The following is a 12,110-nucleotide window of genomic DNA, read 5'->3' as shown; positions in this document are numbered from 1 at the left end:
AAAAATATTTAACGTTTCCAACATGAACAAGAGAGAAGTAAAATATGGACTGGGCCTATATTATTATAATGTTGTCTCAGTAATGAAAAATTAATTTTTATTTTTAGGGCATTTTCATTTATTAGTATAATTACTTGGACTTTTAGTTTGATAGTCGTATAGAAAACGGATTATTAAATGGAATAGATTTTCCTTTACGCTACAAGTTTTAACGTTGGTAACATGAGTGATCAACGGAACGCTTGACTATCATGCTATAATCAATTATGAACTTTAACAATTGATTACCGAGAGGAAAATATTTATGGTCAAATTCATTGCTTTTTTTTCTCCTGCTGTTTGTGTTGAGAATGCCGGACATTTTTTTTTATATTCAGTAGAATATCAGTTATCGCGATGACTCTACATGGGACGCCTTCTTGACACTGGTATAAACACAATTGCTGAAACATCCTACAAGACAAAGAATCATATTGTTGTCTGATTGTGTAGTCTGGTATTTTTAACTTTTTGGATTTCTCAGTTCACATCCGAGAATGTTTTTACCTGTTATTTATATATTCTTCGATTTTCGGTGTATTTTTATCCAATTTAAATCTTTATCTCCAATGACTCCAATCCTGTAAACAATGCCACAGTGCCATATATTGTCTTGTAATTGCTCCCATATTACCAAAATTGTAACAACCCAGACGCGCTTATAGTTCCAAATATATTTTCTAATAACTGCTTTATGACGTATGCCCGCGTACAAGATTTCTACCTGACCGCGCGCCCTGAAATCAATTTAAGCAATTTTCTTGAATAGCTCTTCTAGGCTGACATCTGCTGCTGCCAATGGTTAACTCGCCGGTACCCGGCCCTAGCTATATTGAGTGGTGTCTATTATTTGTACAAGACCGCAATGTCTTATCAGCTCGATGGGCAATATCGCTATCGCAGGCAAAACATGTGCTAGGATGGCGAGTTTGATATAGGCTACAATAATTACATGATTCGAGTTTGGTAGCGATATCTAAAATTGAAGACATGGAAAAAAAAATGGAAAAAAATGGCAAAGTCATTTAGGTTGGAAGAAAATTGAGGGTTACCTATTTTTTTTTTTTTATGTTCAAAGCTCAAAACGAATGTAAATTGATGGGCTACTTCATCTAATCTAAATGCTTCAAAATAACCTGGAAAAGTATACAAGGTTTGACCCCGACGCATCTCCACTCCTTGAATTAAAACTGAATCATCCAAAACCAGTCAAATATGAAATGTTAGTACGTGGGCATTATCAAAACCAGAGATGAAAATTATCCATTCAAAAATATGACCTTAGTAACATTACCTAGCTAGCAACGTTGACTTGTAGGCTAAATAATTCAGTCCATAAAAAGTATTGGTGTAGTTTTTGTCGTTTTGAGATACAAAATATTTTGCTTGAAATTTCTAGTTCTTGAAGTTTAAAGAATAAAATAATTATTCAATTTCATTTTTTTGCCCACATACAAAATCCTGACAATTTGTAACAAAGCAGGTTAGAAAATTGAATGATTTACAGTTGAGAGAACTGTTTATAAAATTTTATTGATGTCAAAAAAGTTCAATTTGTAATCAGCTAAATATTTGTGGAGTAAACAAATCTAAAAATTTTCTCTATTGAAATTGCAAGAAAAGTGCAAATAGATTGCCGATGCGAATATAAATTTGATTGGAGACAAAGAATAAAATTTCCGAACTAAGTTCATCTTCTGTTTTCGTCAGATAGATTTCATACAGACTTTATCGGTTGATTACATTTATCAAATCTCATAATACATCGTAGAACACCTTGTGCATCTATCTGCATGCTGTGATATGATGCTGGGTTGTGTAATGAAGACACATTTATAACAGATTATTCGAATACATTTTTCATAAATTTTTCATAAACATTGAAATCTATCTGACGAAAACCGAAGATGAACTTTGTTTGGAAATTTTTTTTTTCTTCAAACAAATTTATATTCGCATCGGCAATCTATTTGCACTTTTCTTGCGATCTTAAAGATGTCTTATATCGAAAAATTCATATCTCAAGCTCTTTTTCTCGTGTGTTATGTAAAATAAAAAGCTTTGAGATGTACTTGCAGATTACCTGATCTTAAGTGTTGGTGAGAACTTTGTGATGTCAAGTCACTCAAGGTTATATTCGGTATTATAAAGTTTGAATGTACATACGTTTATTAAAGATCATTTTATGCGATTGTGGGCTTATGCGATCAGTTCAACGTCTTCCATACACAAAACAAGTATATACCCTAAACACATTTTCATAATCAGGACTAAGAAACGTTACCACAATTGACAAGATCTCTTTATTTATTTCGGTATTTAATTAGAAAGTAACTCATCCAATTCCTAATATTGCAAGCATTGCTATTGCTCCGAGTATTTTGTAGAATGCGAAACTTCTTAACTACATAATTTTTATTACATGTAATCAAAATTATCTTTAATTTAATATTATTGGTAGGAAGCTCGATTTTCATTTACAAAGCTGTTGACACGGAACTATTTATATGTACTACTAGTAGTATAGCAAAAGATTCAACTCGACGTAGTTTAATATACAGATGAGATTTCGAATCATAAAAATTTGTGATGCAATTGGATATTAAATATTTTTCAGACATTTCGATCTCACTAAACTCATAAATTTGTACGCAAATTATTGCCTCACGCACGATCTGAGGTTATTCCAGTTCAAAATAGGGATGTGGTTTTAATACAAATGCCACGTGTACATCAACGATAAAAAGTACTCGAAGAAATGCGCTATTTTCTATAGCTTGGTCTAGAGATTGGGCTGATATAAACAGTCATATACCACAACAACTTTAAATATGCTTGATTGGAAAGGGTTTTGGAGGCCTGGCAATGGATATACATTTCATACTTGTGTGTTCAAACAATTATTGTTAAAATGGCGACCAGTATCATGCAATGCACACTATGGAAAATTCTCGTTACAACATAAAAACAAGTTTAACATTTTCAGCATAAGAAATCCTAGTAAGGATTTATGTCTAGCTATTTTTTTATTTGATAGTTGTCACCTGATTATAAATCTCACCATCGGCGTTTCAAATATTTTACCAATTTCCATTCATTTTTGCTCATACATACCGATTTACAGAACTGTTAGTAGATATATATCTCTCAGATTTATTTTGAAGGTGTATTTTGATTTGCAATGATAGTTGTACTGTCGGATTCTATTGTTACGTGCTATTCTAAAACTGATGAATCATCGATGGAGGTAACTTGTCCTGAACAAGACATAAATATCAATTGCATCAATTTCATATCGGTTAAACTTTTTTGTCCACTTTAATTGTCTCCTTTCGATCAATTTGATCTTTAATTTGTATTTTTTCACCCGGCAAATGCCACTCCTCTGAGGTAGCCACATGAAGGTTTTTGTTTATCGGTCACTGTGTGATGTTGATGGAATGCTTGTTGACGCCACCAGTCTATCAGATAACATTGAATTGCCTTTAATTCCCATATCAAAGAGTAGTTTTACCAATGATCAATGCCGAAAAACATTTTCTTCCATTTTGGTCATTCCTATTTAATAAAATGTTACATATGCATTGCTTTGAATGTTGTTCCATACCAGGGGTGGGCAACCTTTTTTTGGCTCAATTTAAAGACAAAATTTTCTCGAGACCCGCCAAAGTTAAAAAAAACAATGCTATGCTACTTTCAAAGCAAAATACGCAATAATAAACCTTTGAAACAGGTACAGAGAGATTAAAGGCGCTTTCGCAACAGATCGAAACCTAAAGTATGATTTCTCGGCCACGACACCGCCGGACAATTAATGACACGCTTGTCAAACACCTGAGTAAGGGTCAATTGCCAAATAAAGCGAATTTGCTTTGTATATTCAATAACCAAGCGGCTACACTGATAAAAATAACAAACCAACATATTTTCACCCAACCTGGCTAAAAATCCGATTCGTGTACTGGCGGGTCAGACACTGGTTTAGCCTGCAGTTACGCATGAATGTAAATAAAAGGACTAAGGTCCATTTTGGCACCGTTTGGGCAATAAACGGTCGAGTTATTGCTGAAAATAAGGAGCCCAATTTTGTCCAAAGTTGGTCCCTTTTCCGGTACCTACCGACCAGCACAAAATCCCCTTTCCAAAATCTAGTCACTTGTGCGCGCATGTTTGACAGAGAACAGGCGACCCCGGAAAATCTTCGAGTGGGGTCGAGACCCACAGTTTGGGAATCACTCGCATAGACGACCTATATTACGTAAGACTGTAGCCAAATGAATTCTGCGCTCTCTCGACATAATTTCTCGAGAGCTGACTTTTTTGTACGCCATAATATATTTCTTTGTAGCCATATGTCTTGAAAGGACAAAAAGAGTTTAAATAAATAACGGATTGTCAACAAACGATAATAAATAAACGAACATCGAGTTTCATCAGATAATTCAGAGTCTTGAAACTTTTTTATTTGGAGATCGATCTCGTATCTGAGACTTCGCTCGCGTGCCGAATAAATGGGCTCGCGTGCCATGTTTGGCAGGCGTGCTAAGGGTTGCCCACCCATGTCCTATACCATCTCTGATTGTATTCAACCGTCTGCAATGTTTTTGCCACATACATAGCATTAAGTAGACATATGGACAGACACCTGGAGGAGACTCCTAAATTTGAATATTTTATAAATCCCTATTCAACACGTTACCAATTAACATTATATCTGTAGAAAAGGGAAATATTATATGCTCAAGAAACTTTATTCGATCGTGGCAAATGCTTGTCGTTGGATTGGAAATTCAGATGGATTAAATGGCTCCCTTCACATTATCCAACCTTCTGTCTAGATGTCAATGGGAGGCATAAAGCCAAATACTCCTCACTAATAACATAGCATATAGAGGTTTCTAAAGTGTATAGGACGAAAGTTTAATCTGCCAGAGCGCACACCCTACACCTGTTCGTTAGCCAATTGTTCAGGATGCCGCCTGGAAAAACTTGTGATGCAGTATGTTTACTGCTTTGCTTTTAAAGGCAAAAATCAATTTCCATTTTAGTAATGAAATGGAGTAAAAACTAGTGCACACATATTTTGATCAGATTGCTTGTTTTGGATTACAATTTCCCATCAGTCAACATCTCTCTCTTATCGTATCATTTACATTTGCTTGAACAATGCCATATCATTACTCTAAACGTCTATAGCACAAATTTAATGAGAATATATTTGCAAAATACCGAAAATATAGATCTAAGAAATACTCTGTAATTTAAATATCGGGAATAAATATCCAGTTGTAGTAACAAGGTAAATTTTTGGTTTTATCATATTCATCACACCAAATATTAAATATAAATTTTGCCCATTTTCATAGGTTTAAAATTCCTTCAAACTGAGGTTATTTTATAATGAGGGGTTTTTCGAGAGTTTTAATAGCCACTGAGTAGAGTAGATGTTGCAACTCCGAGCAGGTTTGAGTAGGAAAAGTGTTCAAAACCCAAATGGCTCTTTCAGTGCTAAAGATTGCCGACCGTGGTATAGGACAACATTCAAAGCGGTGCATACGTAACATTTTAATGAATCGGAATGGTCAAAAAACAAGAAACTGTTTTTCGGCATTGTATAGTAAAAATACTCTTTGATATAAGAAATAATAGCAATACAATTTAATATGATTGACTAGTGGCGTCAACAAGCATCAACATCAATCCACACACAGTGACCCATTAACAATCACAATCACACAGTGACCCATTAACAAAATCTTCCTGTGGCGGCTACCTCAGAGGAGTGGCATTCGCCGGGTGAAAAAATTCTAACTAAATATTGAACTGATTAAAAGGAGACAATTAAAGTGGGAAAAAAAGTGTAAACGATATGATAATCAATGCATTCCATATTTATGTCTCGTTCAGGACAAGTTACTTCCATCGATGATTCATCAATTTTAGCATAGCACGTAACAATACAATCCGACAGTACAACTATAATTGCAAATCTAATGACAATTGCCACTAAGGCCTAGGCCCATTACTAGACCTTCTCGTGCATAACGAAACTGGTTTTAATGTTGTAAAGAATTTCATAATGCTTGCCAAAGTGCTCATAGCATCATACTGGTCGCCATTTTGATAATGGTTTAATAGTCTACAGCCTGAACTTCGTAATTCCAATAAGTCTCAATTTTTTGTCAGTACTCCGGCAGTCTGGTACCAGGGACTGCAGCAAATGCAGGAATATGGGAATACAGGAATAAAAATACAATATGCCATCTTTACAGATCTAGGCTTTCTGACTTCGAAATGTTAGTGTATAATTACTGAATTAAAATAAGGGAAAATGACATCTATCTGCTGATCTGTCTGTACACTGATACATCTGTACGTGGAACAAGAGCCTGAGAAAAAGGGCAGAAGGGTGATGTTGAACCATCACTCTGTTACTGCATCACAGTATTATTACACTGTCAGACTGTAGCTTGAGGAATATGGCTTTGAAATAAACAGGTATCAATTAATTATATAATTAATTACTGATTAGATTTATATACCTAATTTGAACATATATATTGATTTGGGCCGGCCCAATTCACTGGTGCATGCTTTGAATTTGTGAAATTAAAAATGTACATAAATTAGTCATTATTAAAGTATAATGAAATTTGGACCTAAATACACTTCTTCTCAACAGTGGTTTCTCTTTAGAAAACTGAAGAATCTAATTATGAAGGCATGAAAAAATTGTCAGCCACAACACTGGACTATGAAAAATTCAAGGCTTGGTCTTCAAAAAATTTGACATACGTGGATTTACTAATGTGTTATTTTAAGGAAGAAGAAGTATTTGAGGTTGGTTATAATGTTAATTTTTAAATTGCAATAAAAGATACTTTGTCATATGCTTTGGTAATAAATATTTGGTATGTCATTTTTAGTGAGTATTAAATGTTTGATTCCATTTGAATATAATTCCAGGTACCACTTCCATCTGATCTACAAAATTTGACAATATACTAAAAAACTCTGTATCGATTGATTGCCCACAGATTTTTGCCAAGTAAAGATTTGACGAAAAATATGAAAGTTTATAGAAAGGTGGGATATTTTTATGACTGCTAGCTGCTATACGTTATTAAATATTTCCAGAAGTTGCAAAAAATTGGATTGGTTGATTGAATATTAAAAAATGTTCGAAAATCGAATAATATTTTTAAATTTTGAATGAAACATTCCATTTTAGACTGGAAGATATGAAGAGGGAAATGTCATGAGTTCGTGACCCATCTACCAAGACCATTCTCTTCTCGGATATCAGGGACTGTCAATAGAGACTTGTTTAAAGTGACTATAAACGGACACCCTGCGAGCAAAAACTTCTTCAACGAGAAGTTTATATCTACTCCGCGTTGCTAACTTTTTACTATACAATTTCTCATTTCATTTTTCAAACTTTTACCATTCGTTTCACGCTTACATTTATTTTATAAATAAACTTTGTAACCTAAAAATGGTCGATTTTTACTGATCAAGTCGTATAAAATGTAATGCCAGGATATTTACGGTTATTTTTACCGGGTTTTGAATGTAAATTCACCTAATTTGTAATGTAAATTCACAGGCTAGCGTCGGTAAATATTACTACGTATTGCCTGTGGAAATTACCGGATAAAACCTGTAAGGATTACTAGGGATATCCTGTGAAATTCACAGATGATCAACAGGATTTTACCGAAAATTCTAGTAATCTTTACCCTAAAATCACATTAAAATTTCACAACTGTATTCCTGTAATATGTAATGCCAGGCGATTACCGGTAAATATTTCTTAGGGTGTACTTTAAGCAACAACATGTTAAACATACACGATAAAATACCTCCATACATCATGTAAACTCCACCGTAAGAAATTTTAATTCACTAATTCCTATCATCTCTGTGCAAATATATATATCAAGATATAAACAAACGATTATAAACCCTGAAACAATTATTTACCAGTATGCCAGTATTACCAGTATGCTAAATATAAACAAATCCAACAATCTAACTTGTCGTAGATGAAATTAAAACAGCAAAATACCTTCATTTCGATTATGAATACGCATTATTCCGCAACAATAAACATGTGATACTACCAGCATAAATCCTCCAAATAACAACATAAACAACTTGTTAAAAATCAGTAATCTTTACCCATGAAAATATATATGAAAGCTCAAATATATGATCATGTGCATGCACTGGAAATGACATCCCAAGAAATTTCATACCCCAATATCAAAATTGAAAAAAAATAATCAATTGACTCTATAAATACATCAAAAAGCTGCAATATAAACAATGATTTTCATACAGCTGAGCCATCAGTCATAATTGAGTGCTCCTGAAGTATGCGCACCAAGAAGTCGCATATCCTGAACCCTAACCTGGTATTATGGGGTATGAACGCCTAATTCTAATTTCTCATTTCCGATCATTTTATATCCTTCACATTTGGCGAGTTATGGTCATAGGAAAATTTTCATAATTAGTCAATACGAGTTACCATCATAAAAACGAAGTCCCACTAGCGTTTTTTTAATTCGTTTGCTAAATGTCTATATCTATTTTACAAAGCAAATTGAAACGAAGGGGAGAATCCAATATATCTCGACTGGTCGCCTAATTACAATAATAGGTACAAAAGCTAAACTATACCGTCTACAACCCTCATAAGGTATATTACACCACCCAAAGAGAAACAAAGACCATGCGTGTGTAATGTCAAAAATCCAACATTAACCTAAAAGAGAACATGCGCATGCAGATGTCAGAATGTGAATACCTATTTGAAGAAAATATTATGCTACGCATGCTACAGAACCAGACACATCAACATTAGATGCAGAAGAGGTGAAGAGAGATGGACGCTCAACAACAATCAGCAGCTGCAGGGAGAGTAGAAATATTGTAGAATGTAGATGTTTTAGTATTTTCATGAAAATAAGTATGTGCAAGTGCAATTCCTTTGCTTATATCAGGTATCAAATAAACTACGGTTCATCCGACGAAAAATCGTTCGCCTGCATTAAGAAAGCGAAAAAATACGTGGCGATTAAGAGAGTGGGAAATAAGTTCTGACGTCACGCAACGTATAGAGCGGTAATTACTACTCTTGGTGAAAAAGACAATAAGAGCAAACGATTTAAACCTTATTTGTGAATTAAATTGTCACATTAATATGAATATCATTTTGACGATATCTTCCGTTTATACAAGGTAACATCATTTATTACATTATTTAATTTAAAAATGTACAAGAAGTTCAAAATTTGTTTTTGCCAATAAAGAAATGAAACAGAACAAAACTTTGGAATTTCGAAGCAACATTATGAGCAGTGTCACAATGTGAAAGCCATTGCTTTAAATGAATGTTGGACACGGGTTTATCGTTATTGCACGCGACCAACAAGTGAGCTCATTTACTTCCACGTTTCTAATTTCTAGTTCCAGACTTGCACGGAAATGTTCAAAACTAATTTAATTTTATAACTCCAAAATTTCAGATTAAGCGTATATTGAAATAAGATCGAATATGATAATGGAAATGCGAAAAGTTTATTTACAGAGTAAAAACATACCGTTCTTGGAAGCTCTATTTCTAATCCAAACTATATAAAACTGGAAGGACTGGATTATATAACATCGAACGAATCGGTTACCATAACAACGAACCTTTATAACAACATGCCCTTTGAATAGGACCCAATTTTCTTCGTAGATTGTGTGAATGTCAGGGAAGCACCAAATGAGTGCAAAGGGAAACATTTACAAAAGATCTCTTCACTATCTTCATCTTTCGCTTGCTCGGGATACGGAAGTGGTTTTTCATCCTTCGTGGGTTCCGGATACAAATTTGATTTCTCGTCTTTCCGAGGTTCTGGGTACAACTCTTTGTCATCATGGAGTTTTACCAACTTACAGCTTGCATACATTTTCCTTAAAAATTGATTTTATTAAAGGCTCAAAGTTAATACAACTATTCCTAAAAATATGGAAATCGGTATAACTTCCGCGCATGTCGTAAGATAATAATTATAACTTATTTTGAAATGGGAAATACGATAACGAAACACTGAACAATTTCTTCAATTTTAATGTCTCGATAACATTACTTTTTAAATATGTATATACCTATTTATACTTATTGGTTGCCCTGGTATCTACTTCTCAATTTTTATTATGAAATATAATTATGTTCAAAGAATGTTTATATTGAGAACAATGTGTATTTATAACGACCCATATCAATTTTATACAATCATACATTACGCAATTACGTTTGTTGAATAACCAAGAAACTTACTCGCATTCCACTGCGGCGTGAGGGAAGGGTTAAAATAATCGAACTACGTTTCTGCATTTTGTTGAACCGTAGAAAGATTTCTGAATACATTTTCTTTCTTTGCAATCTGAAACCAAGTCGCCGCTGTATCCGATGCCTTCGGGAGCAGGACATGAATTTTCCGGGTTGGGACATTTTCTGTACATGAAATCATTTCTTTATTGGCTGCGGAAAAACGTCATATTGATTTATTATTATAAATCAGATTAACTAAGCGAAATCGTCATTTTCTTGACAGAATGTAATTTTAAAATGAACACATGATATGTTTGATATACAAAATATGTTGTTGTTTGATCTGAAGATTTTAATGATAGTATACTGATACATACTTTCCTCCCAAGATGAATTTTTTATATATTTGAGGAGGTGATGCATTTAGGATTAAAACCAAAATAAAATGTGTGCAGTTCAGAAAAAAATAAAATAATTTTAATTTGAAATTAACATTACTTGAAATCTCTGCAGTCTGGAGTGTATTCGAAATCACGTTTTGTTTATCCAGGGAAATCAAACTTTTTTGAAGAGTAGACAGTGATCTGAAAATGGCATTCCAATGTTAAATAGATAGATGGAAGTCTCCAGACTTACCTTTTTGAGATTGGGAATTGAATAAATATTTTAATGAGTTCAGTATTTTGGTCTGACGCAATGTAGAACAAGAATACATTTTTGCAAAACCTATACATCATATTATCATACTTCAGGATCGAATGTAGCATAGAAATTTTCAAGATCAACTTCTTTCTTCTTTCTGTCTCCGAGGACTCCAACAATCAGGAGAACTAATATTACTATCTTAATTGTTTATTTTTTTACACAAGCTTTTCGAAACATAAGTATAACATTACAAAAACAAGTCCTAATTGACTATTTTAAACTTACACATCATGAGCCAAATGTGCGTAAAACTTATTGTTGAAACGAAATCCACAATAAATTTCATATTTTCTTATTAAATTTTTCTATAGTAAAGTTGAGCTAACTAAACGACTGGCGTTTTTTATCGAAAAATCCATCGAGTCGATCCAATTTGAATGAGTCATCGAGACAGACGAGGAAAATATTCAATATATATAGACAAAAAATACAAACATATTCGTGGGCCAATCAGAGACTGTGTCAATTCCTTATATTTAGTTGAAGATTGAGAAAAGGTAATTTGGCGTTGAAAGTTCCATTATGTAGGTCGTGAACATCACATTTTATTATCTTGTTGTCGATCAACTAATATCGTTATTGTGGTTCTGAGGTTTCCTAATCTTATGGAACTCATCCTGTTGTGGAAATATTTGAAGTAGTGATTGCGGTATGATAAACAGATTTTTCATGAAAATGTTGAATTCATTGTTTGAAAATCTGCATTCATAGCCACGGGGGATAAACAGTACACTGAAATGATTAAGTTCATTCTTCCGCATTTTCCACACTATATACCACTATGAGATAAGATAAAGATCTTAATATTTTATTAGAAGGCCATACATATTCTAATATATTTGATAAAACGAAGATCTATATTTTCTTTTGTATACATATATACTTTTCTTATTTTTCCACCGAAGGGCTTTGATAAAATTCTCACCTTGTATCGTATAAACAATTTTAGAAATGCTGAATATTTTCATCATGCTCACCAAGAATATAACACACAATGAGGTAAAGTGACAACATCAATCACCCCATCCTTAAAACC

This window comes from Styela clava, chromosome 15 (assembly GCF_964204865.1).
Source record: "Styela clava chromosome 15, kaStyClav1.hap1.2, whole genome shotgun sequence".
In the NCBI taxonomy this organism is placed as follows: domain Eukaryota; kingdom Metazoa; phylum Chordata; class Ascidiacea; order Stolidobranchia; family Styelidae; genus Styela; species Styela clava.
The sequence above is the reverse complement of the archived record's forward strand: the minus strand, read 5'-3'. Positions refer to the sequence as shown.